The following is a 14,778-nucleotide window of genomic DNA, read 5'->3' as shown; positions in this document are numbered from 1 at the left end:
CAAGCTTTATTTGATGGCTTTTTAAGTATTGAGGAAGGGGGAGCAGCATTTGGAAATCGTGGCATTAGGTCCCTAAAAGGAAAAAAAGGTCTTTCCTCCTGGGTGAGTATGTGTGAAGCCTGTGCATTTCGTGTGTTTTTTTTCCACCAGGAGACACAAGTGTTATAGTTGTGAATTCAAAACCTGCCACGGTAGTCCTGCCCTCACATGAGAGTGTGTTTTGGTGTCCTTCAGAGCTTCCATGCCTTTTTCCTCTTAGTGACGTTTCCCGTCTAGATCTTTCTCCCTCGACTCCCTATATATTTTAAACTGAAAGTTAAAATATACTTTGGGTCCCTAAATTCTCCTGCAATTCGATCATCTCCCTAATGCATATGCTACTGTACAATTCTAGGATCACAAAACCATCTTAACATGAAATTAGAAGTTGGTCATGGTGCTAATTAGGTTGTGTTCCAGGGATGTCAGATCCTGTTTTTTTTTTTCTTTTTTTTTGCCTTAATAAACACAAAAACAGTAACAACCTAACATGAAGGTAATTTCTGATTGTGGAAACTTTGGAAAAAATAAAGAATACAGAATAAGACAGTCACCTTCCAATCCCAGTTTCCACTCCCACCTCCCCATTTCACCACAAGGACAGAGACAACACTTTAGCTTATTACTTGCAGCAGTTTTCCCCCTCTATTTTGACTCATACTTTGCATTCTGTTTCTTTAAAGCTTGTTATATAATGCTCATGTCCACATGCCACCTACATTTTCTATTAGCATCATTTTAAAGGTTGCATAATCCATCATAGGAATTATGCCATCATTTACTCACCCATCTTTCAATATGGAGTATTTTGTTTTCTTTTCCTTTTATGAAAAACCGCAGTGAACGTGTCTGCGTGTAAACCCTGGCCTGATTCTTAGGATTCTCGAAGACTTTGCTCCGTTTTTAAGACAAGCCCACAGCATATTAGAGGAGCCCAGTTCTATCGGTGGAAACTTAACTCCAGGCAGCTGAGGTAAGTAATTCCAGGGAAAATACTTTCCCTGGGGAGTAGTGAGTAAGAATGCTCTACTTCTGGTGCAAGGATTTTGCACCAAAAAAAGGGTGCAAGTCTCAGAGTTCTGTAGGTGGGGAGAAAGTCCTAGTTATTTTTTAGAGGGAGATTTATTCTTGTTCAGCTGGAGAAGCCACCGTATGACACATGTGTGCATGCATTTTGGTGACATGGCACAGCTGGGGAGGAGCGAGCACTTTGGTACTGCAGGTCAAGTTTACTTAACACTGTGATGTTTTAAAACAGGATGATGCCAGCTCAATTAAATGTCCCAGAACAGCAGTGTGTTTTGGGAGGCAATTCTTTCACAAACAAAACAAAATAAATGTTTTTCAGTCTTGAAAACAACACCTGCAAATAAATTGGACACTACATGAAACATGCCAGCCACAAGCTAAAATGATCAGAAAAGTCCCAAGAGAAGGCTCTGAATAAGGGCCTCACTAATCACCCATTATTCCCTTAGCTGTGATTGCTTATTTTAGTCTTTCTGTGACATTTATGCATTTTACCATTATATTAAAAATAATGTATGCAGTTTTGGACTCAAGAAAGTAATAGATGAAAATAAAAGCCCACATTCTTTTATGTGATATGATTATTGCTAGTATTTTGGCTTGCTTAGCTGATGCCTTAAAATGGCATGTTTCTTCTACTGGGCCCAGCCTCACTCTCTTTTCCCGTTAATATCAGAGCCAGGTGTATTTGGAAGCCGAGCAGAGGACTCGAAACGAGCTATCGCTCTCTCTGTTTCTGATTATTAAATTAAGGCTGTCACTTATCAGATTTTAGGAGGAACGTTTTCTTTCCTCTGGATACCACAGAGCTCTGTTTGGGTAAGCTCCGTTCAGGCTGCCAAGCCTAGCTGTGAGTTTTGACAACTGACTGGGTTGATGGTTGAGTTAAAACTCCATCCAATAGACCAGCAGCGGAGAACAGCTCTCTTGAGTTACTTTTGTGTGAAAATCAGGGGTGACCAAATGGGCTTCACAGCCCAGTGAGACAGTTGGATGTTCAGAGCAGTCTCTGGGTCTCTGGGAGGTCCCACAACTGGCTGGAGGAAAGGGCACAACTTTGGCTGTGGCCAACACTTTCACTTGGCTTTTGCCCAAGAAGGGCTTAGTTCCAAAATCAGAGTATGTAGGTTGATTTCTCACGCTAACAAGGGAAACTCCAATGTATCTGAGCAGTGATCTGGACCAGCCTCTGGACCTAACCTCAAAGCCAAGGGAAGAGAGGATCCTGGGTTCTTTGGAGATAAAAGCCACATCTTCATCCCTCCCTGGGCACTTAGCAGCAGGCTTTGTATATGGCAGTTCATCCCTGAACATTTGTTGAAGGGATCATCAAACAAATCAATTAGGAACAGGTATTAGGAGCCAAAATATATGGGAAGAGGCAAGTCTTGTGTCAAGGCTAGGGGTATACATTTTTGCCTTGTGGTACCTGAGGCCACAAGACACCGAGATACAAGAATCATAAGGCTCCCTTTGTTTCGTGGTTTCCAATCTGTTAACAACAGTCAGAGTGGGTGACTTGTCATGAAGTAGACTGGGAGGAGGGGACTGAGGAGGAGGTGGCCACCTGGGCTGCAATGAATTCTCACCAAGCAGGGCCTACTATAAACAGCCGTGTTTTAAAATAGCAGGATGATAATGTGAGGGATTCCACAAATGATCTTTTCTCTCTCAAGTTCTCTCTTCTTAAATGGGTTATGAAGTCATGCTCTTGTCTATGCACTTTCCTTTTATTGTGAACTCCCCATCTCGGCTGGAGCAAGAATTTTGCAAGCTTTGAAATATGTCAACATAAAATAAGCTTTGAGACAGCTTGAAAAATGTAGATTCATAATGGACTCCACTAAAAATATGGTTTGTTAAAAAAACAAACCAGGCTCGATCTTCCTCACTTGGAAAAACAATCAGATGGAACTTGAGCTATCACCATCCTTTTATAGATTCCTGCACCATGAGAAGCCAAGCATTTCCCAATGAAAGCTGGCATATTTGTGATGTTCCTTTCAACCACTCGCCCAGTGACCTCTGTGACCTCTTCAAGTTCTACGGGATAGTCTGTGAGGCTTGTACAGAGGTTACCTATTCCGTGAAGCCTTCCAGACTACTCCTCATATGACAACCTATCTGTCTGAGTCTACTCTAGCTGTATATTGGCTTGTATTATTCTCTGATTAACTCACTGGTATTTTCCCCATCTTCCCAACAGACAAGGTCCTTGGTGGTAAAAATGAATGGGATATATTTATTGGGTGACTGCATTTAAGTTAAATACACACACTGACTCTAAACACATTCAAAGTAATGAGATGAATTTAATCTAAGACTTGTAAGGATTCTGGGGACCTGGGTTGGCGAGAAATGATGGGGGTTGGCTGAGGGTCAAGGAACTGGGGGAGTTTGCATTTTTGGTTTAGTGTAGGCAGTGGTGGGGATGAAACAGACACTGGCTATTAGAAACAGGTGCAAATACAGGAGGGAATATAATTTAGAGGCTAGTCTATTTTCACTTCATTCATTTTCTGTGGTGGTCTAGGTTTTTTTAACCTCATTGATTTTCAGGGCCCACTGCATCATGTTTTCCAAAGATTGGAAATGTTTTCCAAACATTGTGCTTCATTGTTTTTCACATTTATGGCTGTCTTCTTTCCTCCAGTTAATTGATGCTTCCACATGTTATTTAGGGCATACTCACAACCAGCATCCTAACTGAGCTCTGTGTATGGAAAATCCACCCTTTTATGCGCACTTCTGTCCTTCAAACCTTAATTCAATACTCTTTTGGGAATTTCATGGCCATCCAGTGATTAGGACTTGGTGCTTTCACTGCTGGGGTGTAGGTAGGGGAACTAAGATCTTGCAAGCCATGTGGTGCAGCCCCATCCCCCCCTAAAAAGACCCCAACTCTTCTGCTCCTAGAAGCCAGAGGCATCATCAGATTTTGTTAGACACACTGGGGAAGTGCCACTCATCACTGTAATTATACAAGTCATTTGAAGTGGTTGGCAAGCAGGTGTCCCTAGCTGGAGAGCCCAGAGAGTCTTGAGAAATCAGGTTGAGAAAAAGAGAAGGTAGCGAGGATTTGATCATCAGGCCTATGGGCAGAGAGTCTCAATCTTTGAGGCAGAATAAAATCACTTGGGACATGAAATATACACCTATACACACAATAGCTCCACCACCCCCCTGGAGATTCTGATCTGTGCCCAGTGTGGGACACAGGCATCAATGTAAATGCTCCCCCAGAGATTCTGCTCTGCAGGCTGATTTGATAAACACATTGGTTTGCAGAACCTTTAGAATTCGTGGGACTCTATTTAAAATCCAGTGGAGATGGTCATTCGTATTGTCTCCTAACGGTCATTAACATTTTCCATCGCAATACTCTCTCTTCTTCCTCCTTCTTCTGCACAAGGAACTGGAAAGAAACTTAAGGACCATCAAATTTTGTTCAGTAGGTTTCAGTTCAGTTCAGTCGCTCAGTCGTGTCTGAGTAACACCATGAACCACAGCACACCAGGCCTCCCTGTCCATCACCAACTCCCGGAGTCCACCCAAACACATATCCATCGAGTTGATGATTCCATGCATCTCATCCTCTGTCGTCCCCTTCTCCTCCTGCCCTCAATCTTTCCCAACATCAGGGTCTTTTTCAATGAGTCAGCTCTTCGCATCATGTGGCCATAATATTGGAGTTTCAGCTTCAACATCAATCCTTCCAATGAATACCCAGGACTGATCTCCTTTAGGATGGACTGGTTGGATCTCCTTGCAGTCCAAGGGGTTCTCAAGAGTCTTCTCCAACACCACAGTTCAAAAGCATCAATTCTTCGGTGCTCAGCTTTCTTTATAGTCCAACTCTCACATCCATACATGACTAATGGAAAAACCATAGCCTTGACTAGACGGACCTTTGTTGGCAAAGTAATGTCTCTGCTTTTGAATATGCTATCTAGGTTGGTCATAACTTTCCTTCCAAGGAGTAAGCGTCTTTTAATTTCATGGCTGCAATCACCGTCTGCAGTGATTTTGGAGCCCAGAAAAATATCAGCCACTGTTTCCTCTGTTTCTCCATCTATCTGCTATGAAGTGACAGGACTGGATGCCATGATCTTAGTTTTCTGTATGTTGAGTTTTAAGCCAAATTTTCACTCTCCTCTCTCACTTTCATCAAGAGGCTCTTTTGTTCTTCTTCACTTTCTGCCATAAGGGTGGTGTCATCTGCATATCTGAGGTGATTGATATTTCTCCCAGCAATCTTGATTTCAGCTTGTGCTTCTTCCAGCCCAGCGTTTCTGATGAGGTACTCTGCATAGAAGTTAAATAAGCAGGGTGACAATATACAGCTTTGATGTACTCCTTTTCCTATTTGGAACTAGTCTGTTGTTCCATGTCCAGTTCTAACTGTTGCTTCCTGACCTGCATATAGGTTTCTCAAGAGGCAGGTCAGGTGGTCTGGTATTCCCATCTCTTTCAGAATTTTCCACAGTTTATTGTGATCCACACAGTCAAAGGCTTTGGCATAGTCAATAAAGCAGAAATAGATGTTTTTCTGCAACTCTCTTGCTTTTTCGATGACCCAGCGGATGTTGGCAATTTGATCTCTGGTTCCTCTGCCTTTTCTAAAATCAGCTTGAACATCTGGAATTTCATGGTTCATATATTGCTGAAGCCTGGCTTGGAGAATTTTAAGCATTACTTTACTAGCATGTGAGATGAGTGCAATTGTGCGGTAGTTTGAGCATTCTTTGGCATTGCCTTTCTTTGGGATTGGAATGAAAACTGACCTTTTCCAGTCCTGTGGCTACTGCTGAGTTTTCTAAATTTGCTGGCATATTGAGTGCAGCACTTTCACAGTGTCATCTTTCAGGATTTGAAATAGCTCAACTGGAATTCCATCACCTCCACTAGCTTTGTTCGTAGTGATGCTTTCTAAGGCCCACTTAACTTCACATTCCAGGATGTTTGGCTCTAGGTGAGTGATCACACCTTCTGGGTCATGAAGATCTTTTTTGTGCAGTTCTTCTGTGTATTCTTTCCACCTCATCTTAATATCTTCTGCTTCTGTTAGGTCCCTACCATTTCTGTCCTTTATTGAGCCCATCTTTGCATGAAATGTTCCCTTGGTATCTGATTTTCTTGAAGAGATCTCTAGGCTTTTCCGTTCTATTGTTTTCCTCTATTTCTTTGCATTGATTGTTGAGGAAGGCTTTCTTATCTCTCCTTGCTATTCTTTGGAACTCTGCATTCAAATGGGTATATCTTTCCTTTTCTCCTTTGCTTTTTGCTTCCTGTCTTTTCACAGCTATTTGTAAGGCCTCCTCAGGCAGCCATTTTGCTTTTTTGCATTTCTTTTTCTTGGGGATGGTCTTGATTCCTGTCTCCTCTACAATGTCACCAACCTCCATTCATAGTTCATCAGGCACTCTGTCTATCAGATCTAGTCCCTTAAATCTATTTCTCACTTCCACTGTATCATCATAAGGGATTTGATTTAGGTCATACCTGAATGGTCTAGTGGTTTTCCCTACTTTCTTCAATTTAAATCTAAATTTGGCAATAAGGAGTTCATGATCTGAGCCACAGTCAGCTCCTGGTCTTGTTTTTGCTGACTGTATAGAGCTTCTCCATTTTTGGCTGCAAAGAAATAATCATTTTGATTTAGGTGTCAACCATCTGGTGATGTCCATGTGTAGAGTCTTCTCTTGTGTTGTTGGAAGAGGGTGTTTGCTATGACCAGTGCATTCTCTTGGCAGAACTCTGTTATCTCAGTAGGTTTAGGGTTTAGCAAATGTACTTCAGGACTCCCCAGGTATCCCCACCTCTTTCAACCAGAGAGGTCTTACATTTTTGTATGTATGTATGTTAATTTGGTGGAGAAGGAAATGGCAGCCCACTCCAGTATTCTTGCCTGGAGAATCCTGTGGATAGAGGAGCCTGGTGGGCTGCCGTCCATGGAGTCACACAGTCAGACATGACTGAAGAGACTTAGCATGCATGCATGCATTGGAGAAGGAAATGGCAACCCATTCCAGTATTCTTGCCTTCAGAATCCCAGAGATGGAGGAGCCTGGGGGCTGCTGTCTATGGGGTCACACAGAGTCCGACACGATTGAAGCGATTTAGTAGCAGCAGCAGCAGCATGTTAATTTGGGGTTCTGGTTAATATTTTGTTTCTAAAATAGGTTCTGTTGCTACAAAATATTTGAAAATCACTGTATCGAGTTCAACTGCTTTGGAGATGAACCCCCTTTTAGAGATTTGTTGCTGGTCCCACAGACAGATCACAGCAATGTGTGAATTGGATGGTGTGCTATGGAGCAGGAATGAGCTACTTATTTTGGCTGGGCCACTTAAGTAACCAGGTGACCTTAGCGCCTAACTTCTAGGAGCCCTGGCTATTGTCCACACTATAATAACAGGAATGCCCTGTCCTCAGCTCAGAGTAATTGGAATGAGAATAGATGTTATAATGCGCTAGAAACTTCAAATTCAGGATGTTTTCTTCTCTTTACTCTCCTGGCGAAAGACAAAAGCTAGTTAAAACTGCATCCTTTTTCAGGAAGGATGGTGTCAAATTAAAAGTCAGTCTAAGAAGTTTAAAAAATTTTAATGTATCCATTCAAAAGTTTGAGCACCTAATCTATACCAGGCTTTGTGTCCATTTCTGGAGCTTCTATAGTCAATGAGATGGACCAGTTCCCCGGACTCCACGAGATTCTGCAAACAGACTCTGAAGGTGATTTCAAAAGGGATTTCTGCTGGCAGGTCTGTTAGGGTTAAGATGCCACTCACTCCTTGGGTGAGTAAACCAGAGGCCCACATTCTCTTGGTCCCCATGATAGGTGAAGGGATAAAAGGCAGGTTGTGGGTCTGCTTAATTGGAGTGAACTTTGGTGTAATCCTTTCTCTAGCTGCAATTGTAGAGGAGAGTATGTAGTCCTGGACTGTTCTTAACCACGGACAAAGGACGCCGGACAATAGAGACACTCAGAGGAAAACCACCCTGGGAGATGGGGAGAGACCACGTGGATGATACTGTTTGTGTTGCTTGATTCATGGGGGCCTGAAACCAGGACAACCCTCAAGTATTTCAATTATACAAGGAAATAAATCCCATCTCCATCTTTTAAACTCACAAGCCAGTTTGAGTTTTTCTTTATAAATCATCAGATATTGAGAAAGTCTGAGCTAATATAACACTCTAAACATTCATTCATTTACTCAACAAGTACTTATTGCTGGGCCAATGCTTAAAGCATAGCAATATGCCTGGGATTAAATGGGTGTATAAACAGAAATAGATTTATATGAAATGGGTGATCATGACCCATAGTTGTCTGGATCTTTAAAAGGTCCTTTCTGTACAGTGGTTTAACCCAGGAAGACTCCCAATCTGTGACGATCTATGGATCACCAAGCTTAGATTAATCATACAGCTATGCACAGAGACATTTATTTAGTGACTGTTCCCGATACTTGCACATTGGTTTCCCTCTTGAGGTCTTGGTTTTCAGTAGAGCATATCATATGAAAGTTTTACATTATCATTTGGAGGAAATTCAGATATTTTGAGTGATATCCAAAAATATTCTGTTTCTGGGAATTTTGGTTCCAATATCCTGTGTTTGTTTGCAACATGCATGCATGAAACTCTCTTCAGGGGAGACCTGTCATACTGCCCCAAATCGGCTCACAGCCACCACATTAAAAAAAAAAATCTAAATGACGGGCAGGAAGATCTGCTCACATGAACATCATTCAAAGCTTGGGAGGTATTTGAGCTCATGGCCAGTGCACAGATACTGCCGTGGAACTGATCTGCTTTCTGGGCACCTTTGGCTTGTTGAACCAGACCACGAATTTGGGCTGGATATCTGTTGCTTACATGTATTCTGTATCTCATCCAAATACAATGTAATTCCTCCTGAAGTGTTCATTGGTGCCTCCTATTATATTCTACAGGAGTTTTTCTGGCTATGTTTTATCATATGTTACATTTTGCCATGTTGGTTGATAAAGGGAGGAAGTGAGATGTAGGAAAATATAGAAGATGAATAAAAAAGAACACACCCTAGCACTAATTTGCTTGGATATTTTAAAACTAGTTCCATATCATTTTACCAAGATGCCATTTTTTAAAAAATTTCATCACAATATCACCATCACATCTACCACAATTCCCTAAATAGCGTGGATACACCATTTCTTTTAAAATTTCCTTGTCTCAAAATGTCATTTTACATTTGGTTCATTCAAAGAGATCCAAACAAGATCCATACATTGCATTTTGTTGTTTTATCTCTCGTCTTCTTTCATTCATATCGGTTCACTCTCACCCCACTCCCTGATCCCACCCTATGCTCTTTATTGGTTAAAGGGACTGGACTGTTTGTTCTGTAGAGCGTTTCACTTTCTAAATTTGACTGATTGCTTCCTTTTAGTATCCTATAATTTATTATTTCATTTCTTTTATTTTCCTATAAACAGGTAGTTAGGTCTCGGATGAATTCAGTTCACGTTCATTTAATTTAGGCAAGGCTGTTTGAAGGGCAGGGCACTTCCTCTTCTCTTCTGTCGGCAGGCACCTAATGTGTAGGTATTTCTTTTTAGTGGTGCTAAGGTTGAGCCATGGGTTTGGGAGCTCTTAGTCTTATCCATTCATTATGAACTTCACTCTCATCCATTTAATTGATTGTTTTAGTATCCATTGATGATTGTTGCTGGCATGCGTCCTTTCACTAGAGACTGTAAAATGATGTTTCATTCTTTCTGCTTTATTAGCTGAAAATCTTCCACAGAGAGCTTTCCCTCTGTCATGGATGCTGTAACTATGTACTTAGAAAAGGGAAATTGCCAAACATTTCAAGTCCTGACTGATTTTATTCTTGAGGATTACAAGCAGCATTATAGCCTGCTCTTAGAGTAAGGACACACAGGGGCTCAGTACTAAGTGGAGTCCCAGCCCAGATCTGACTCACAACGGCTCTAAGGGGACTAGGAACACCCCCTGGACAAATTTAGTAGTTGGTGCAATTTGCACATTGGTTCTTTGGCTTCTGGGGTAAGAGCTCTTTTAGTGGAGAAAGTCAAATGAAGGTTTGGTTGGTCACCAAACTTCGGCTGTTCACTCCCTCTAGCCAAGATAGCAAATCAAAACAACCAAAATTGCCAGGGGACTGAGAGAGATTATTGTCACTTTTCTGGGTCTGACACATGCAAGGGCGGTGGGCTTCATTATATCTATGTTTAATTCAATCAGTTTGACCCTGACAAAGATCAGATGATTGTGGGAGGTCACAGTACACCCTCAACCAATAGAAACTCCTGTTCTTCCAGATGTGCTTTCTTTGCTCAAATCAAGCAGATTGACCTGGCCTCAGGTATGTGGTGTGCGGCCACTGATCTACTGAGCTGGGGCATATTTCTCCCCCCATGCATATCAGAAGGGAGGGGCAGAAACAGTTGGTATTCACTTGGAATGGACAACAAGACACATTTATAGTCTTGTGCCAGCACATAGTAAGCCTCCTGTCCTCTGTCTTCATATAGGTCAAAGAAACCTGGGCCACTTGAGTGTTAGAACATATCATTAATCTACTCTAGTGATGACAACATGTTAATCAGACCAAATGACTAAAAGCGTCAATTATATCAGAGTACTGATAAAATACGCGGACTCCGGAGGACAAGAGGTAAACCTTGGGAGATTCAAGGCCTAGTGGCCCAGTGGTCTAGAACACGCCAAGATATCCTCTTCAAAACAGAGGCAACTAAATGCAGCCAGCATTTGAAGGGAGCATATTTCACACCCAGGCATTCTATTCCCAGGATGTACAAGACGCTGCTGAAAAGGACTGAAAGGATTTGGCAACCGGTCAGATCTATTCTTTGCATAAACATGGAGACAAACGTGACGCCGACGTTTCAGGAGACATCGAGATAATGGTGATGCTAGAAGCTCAATTTTTGCATGAAAGATAATGATTTCAGTCTAGACAGATTTATTTTGAGCTGCACATGATCACACATCCAGAGTTTGAGAATTATGTGGATAGTCTAGCAGGCAGTTGGACCTGTTGGGTCAGAGCTTATAAGAGATGTCAGGGCTAGAAATCATAAGACTCCACTAGTCATTCAATAACTATTTTTTGGAAACCAGTAAATTGCTTAAAGCTGGAACAAAGTCTCAGCCTTGTGGCACGAGAAAATTACCAAATATTTTCTTAAAATGCTAAATTATATCCAGGGGAAAATTGTAGTTTATTTGACCTGATGTTGTCAGCCTAGTTTTACTATTTGGAGCCATTCATTCCCTCATTCAATCATTTATTCATTCATGTACTTGATGAGATTTCTTGGGAAGAAAAAGAGCAGAACAATGGTTTCTATCTTAAGTGTTTATCAGAATCACTTGGGAGCTTAAAAATATTGAATGGCTACTTTCCACCCCAGACACAATGAATCAGTAACTCCAGAACAGTTCTTTTAAAGCTCCACATGGGATTCTGACATTTGCCAAGGCTGAAAACTACCAATGGAGTAGAAAACCCCCCACATCCTTGGTGAACTGCTCATTTAAGAGGGAAGAAAGGCTAGAGAAAGATATAGGGCAAAAGGAATCAGCAAAATGAAAGTGATTCAAAAGAGGATAATGCCATGGAATCCAGGGGAAGAGCAAATTTCAGCAACATCGTGTGTGTGTGTGTGTGTGTGTGTGTGTTTAGAGGGTGGATGGAGGCTTATAACCAACATAAGTAGGGAGTTGTGGAGGAAAGAAAGGCATCCGTGTGGTGTTTATTGGGGAGATGAAGGCAGAGGAGAGGTGGCAAGGAGAAATCTTCGGAAAAGATACATATCCTATTTTAGTAGGAATACAGTGGCTCTTGAAATCGTAGTTTGTTGTTTGTTCACTCAGTTGTGTCTGACCCTTTGCGACCCCATGGACTGCAGCACGCCAGGCTTCCCTGTCCTTCACCATCTCCCAGAGCTTGCTCAAATTTATGTCCATCGAGTCGGTGATGCCATCCAACCATCTTGTCCTCTGTTGTCCCCTTCTCTTCCTGCCTTCAATCTTTCCCAGCATCAGGGTCTTTTCCAATGAGTGGCTCTTTGCATCAGGTGGCCAAAGTATTGGAGCTTCAGCTCCAGCATCAGTCCTTCCAATGAATATTCAGGGTTGATTTCCTTTAGGATGGACTGGTTGGATCTCCTTGCAGTCCAATGGGACTCTCAAGAGTCTTCTCCAACACCACAGTTTAAAAGCATCAATTCTTTGGCACTCAGCCTTCTTTATGGTCCAACTCTCACTTCCATACATGACTACTAGAAAAACCTCTGAAATCATATTACTTTTTAACTTTGACTTCAAGCATAGTGTCCCACAGGATGGGTGTGATCATTTGGTGTACCGCTGTCTGGAAAAGAGGCATGTCCTCAGACCCCAAACCAGAGCCCAGATGTGGGACTGTAGGTTGGAAAGAGAGGGATTCAGCATCCCTTGATGTTCACAAACTCAAGCCATCCCAAGGGAGCTACCATGGTTGACATCAAAATGGTGTTTTCATATGGGCCAAACATCAGGCTTGGGGACAAGCTATGTTTGGATCAATAGCCTGTGTTGTTTCCCTGCTTGTGTGTCTCTTATGAGCTCTGTGTGTTTTTCTCTTGTTATAAAGAAATGTCTCTTTTGACAGCAGTAGTTTCTTTCAGCTGAAGAAAAGAATGAAGGACAAGCATTTCATTCTCTGGTGCCAGGTGCCAGGAAATGAAGCACAGGATAGCCAGCAGATGGCCAGCACGGTGGTAGCCATGCTTCATGCAGCTTCCCCTTCTGGAGGGTCTTGCTTCAGGCTTTAACCACCCTGAGGGTTCTGAATAGTGTTTCAAGTAGGAAGGCAGTACTGATAGGAGCCTGTGAGGGTATGCAATGAGGGTGCTGACTCATTTAATTGTGATTTCTTTTCATGTATTTCTTGTTGATTTCTCTTGGGGAAACCGCTTCCATGGAGAAGTAAGAACTAAGTCATGCTTTTTTCATCTCCAACTTTTTATTCCAAAACCTTTCAGAAAACATGAAAAGATATTATAATAATCAACCATATTATTACCATGTAGACTCAACAGTTCTTAACATTTGGCCAATATTTGCTTTATAAGTTGATACTTCTTTTTTCTGAATTATTTAAAAGTAAATTGCAGACATGGTATCTCATTCTGAAAATACTTCATAATTCATTTCTCAAAAATGAGGACAATTTCCTACAAAACCACAATGCTACTATTAGCCTAAGAAAATTAACAATAATTTCTGATTTCATCAAATATCAAATTTATATTTAAATCTCCACTGTCCCTAAAATGTCTTTTTAGCTGGATTTAAAAAAAATCAGGATCCAATTAAAGTCTATGCATTATTTTCAGTTGTTGTGCCTATTCATTCTCTTTTAATCTAATACATCCCCCCATGATACTGGTCAAGAGTTTTTTGAAGCAAGGATCATATCTTTCTTTTTTTAAAAAAATTGAACTTATTGGAGTATAATTTATTTATAATGCTTTATTCGTTTCAGGTGTACATCAAAGTGATTCAGTTGCACACACACATTCTATATATATTCATTCTGTATTTTAGATTATTTTCTCATACAGTTTATCACAGAATATTGAGTAGAGTTCCCTGTGCTATACAGTAGGTCCTTGTTGGTTATCTGTCTTATGTATAGTAGTGAATATTCATCGCAAAGCTCCTGAATTATCCCTCCCTCCAGGCAAGGATCCTATCTTAGCCCTTTTATCTCCAGTCGTGAATCTGACCATTAACAGGTATAATGACAAATTACTGCTTTTGGAGCTGCCCTTGGGTAGACTCCTCTCCTAGAATCTGGGTTGGCTCTCCAGCTGCTTTGACCAACAGAATGGATTCTGGAGCTTCTGAGACCAAGCCTTCAGAAGGCCTGGCAGCTTCCAGGTTTACTTGTTAGGGGAAGCCAGGCCCCATAAATCAGTCTGACAGCTAGATCGCTGTGTTGTCAGAAGCCCAACTTAGTCACATGGAGAGGCCAGCGGAAGAGAAATGGGGTCCCAGCTGAGCTCCCAGCAGCCGGGAAGCCTTGTTTGCCCATCTGTGTGCATGAGGCCACCTTGGCAGTGGCTCTCCCAGCCCCAGTGGGGTTGCCCCAGCTGATGCTCTAGAGATAACTGATCTTACATCTTACTGAGACCTGCCTCGATGGCAGAACTGGGAGCCTGTCGAGGAGTGCTGTTTCAAGCCACTACGTTTTAGGGTGGTTCGTACTCAATACCCTAAAGAGGTGCTCAACAGCTGTTTATTGAACTAGACTAGATCGAACCTTGGACAGAAGTCATGTGAGAAAAGAGGTCAGAAGGTATACAACAGTAAAGCATTCCTTTAAGATCCTCTCCTAGATCACAGTGAATCAAAATGAACCCTAAAATCAAAGGCCGTCTTCATCTTCGTCTCCATCCTAAGCTGCAGAGGACTGTTTCCTGCCCAAACTCAGCTGTCTCCTGGCTCTTCGCACCCCAGCAGGCTCTGCTAAGGGCACTTCTCACAGCTGCTGCCCATGCATGCACTATCTTAGCCTATCCCCAACTTCTCGGGGCATCTGATGTTGCTTTCGCCCTCTGTCTGGAATGCCGACACCCGTGCCCTCTCTGTGGGTATTCACATATCAGACGCCACCCCCACTC

This window comes from Bos grunniens, chromosome 14, assembly GCF_055505025.1.
Source record: "Bos grunniens cultivar Pamir isolate PY7600 chromosome 14, Bosgru_T2T1.0, whole genome shotgun sequence".
Classification (NCBI taxonomy): domain Eukaryota; kingdom Metazoa; phylum Chordata; class Mammalia; order Artiodactyla; family Bovidae; genus Bos; species Bos grunniens.
The sequence above is the reverse complement of the archived record's forward strand: the minus strand, read 5'-3'. Positions refer to the sequence as shown.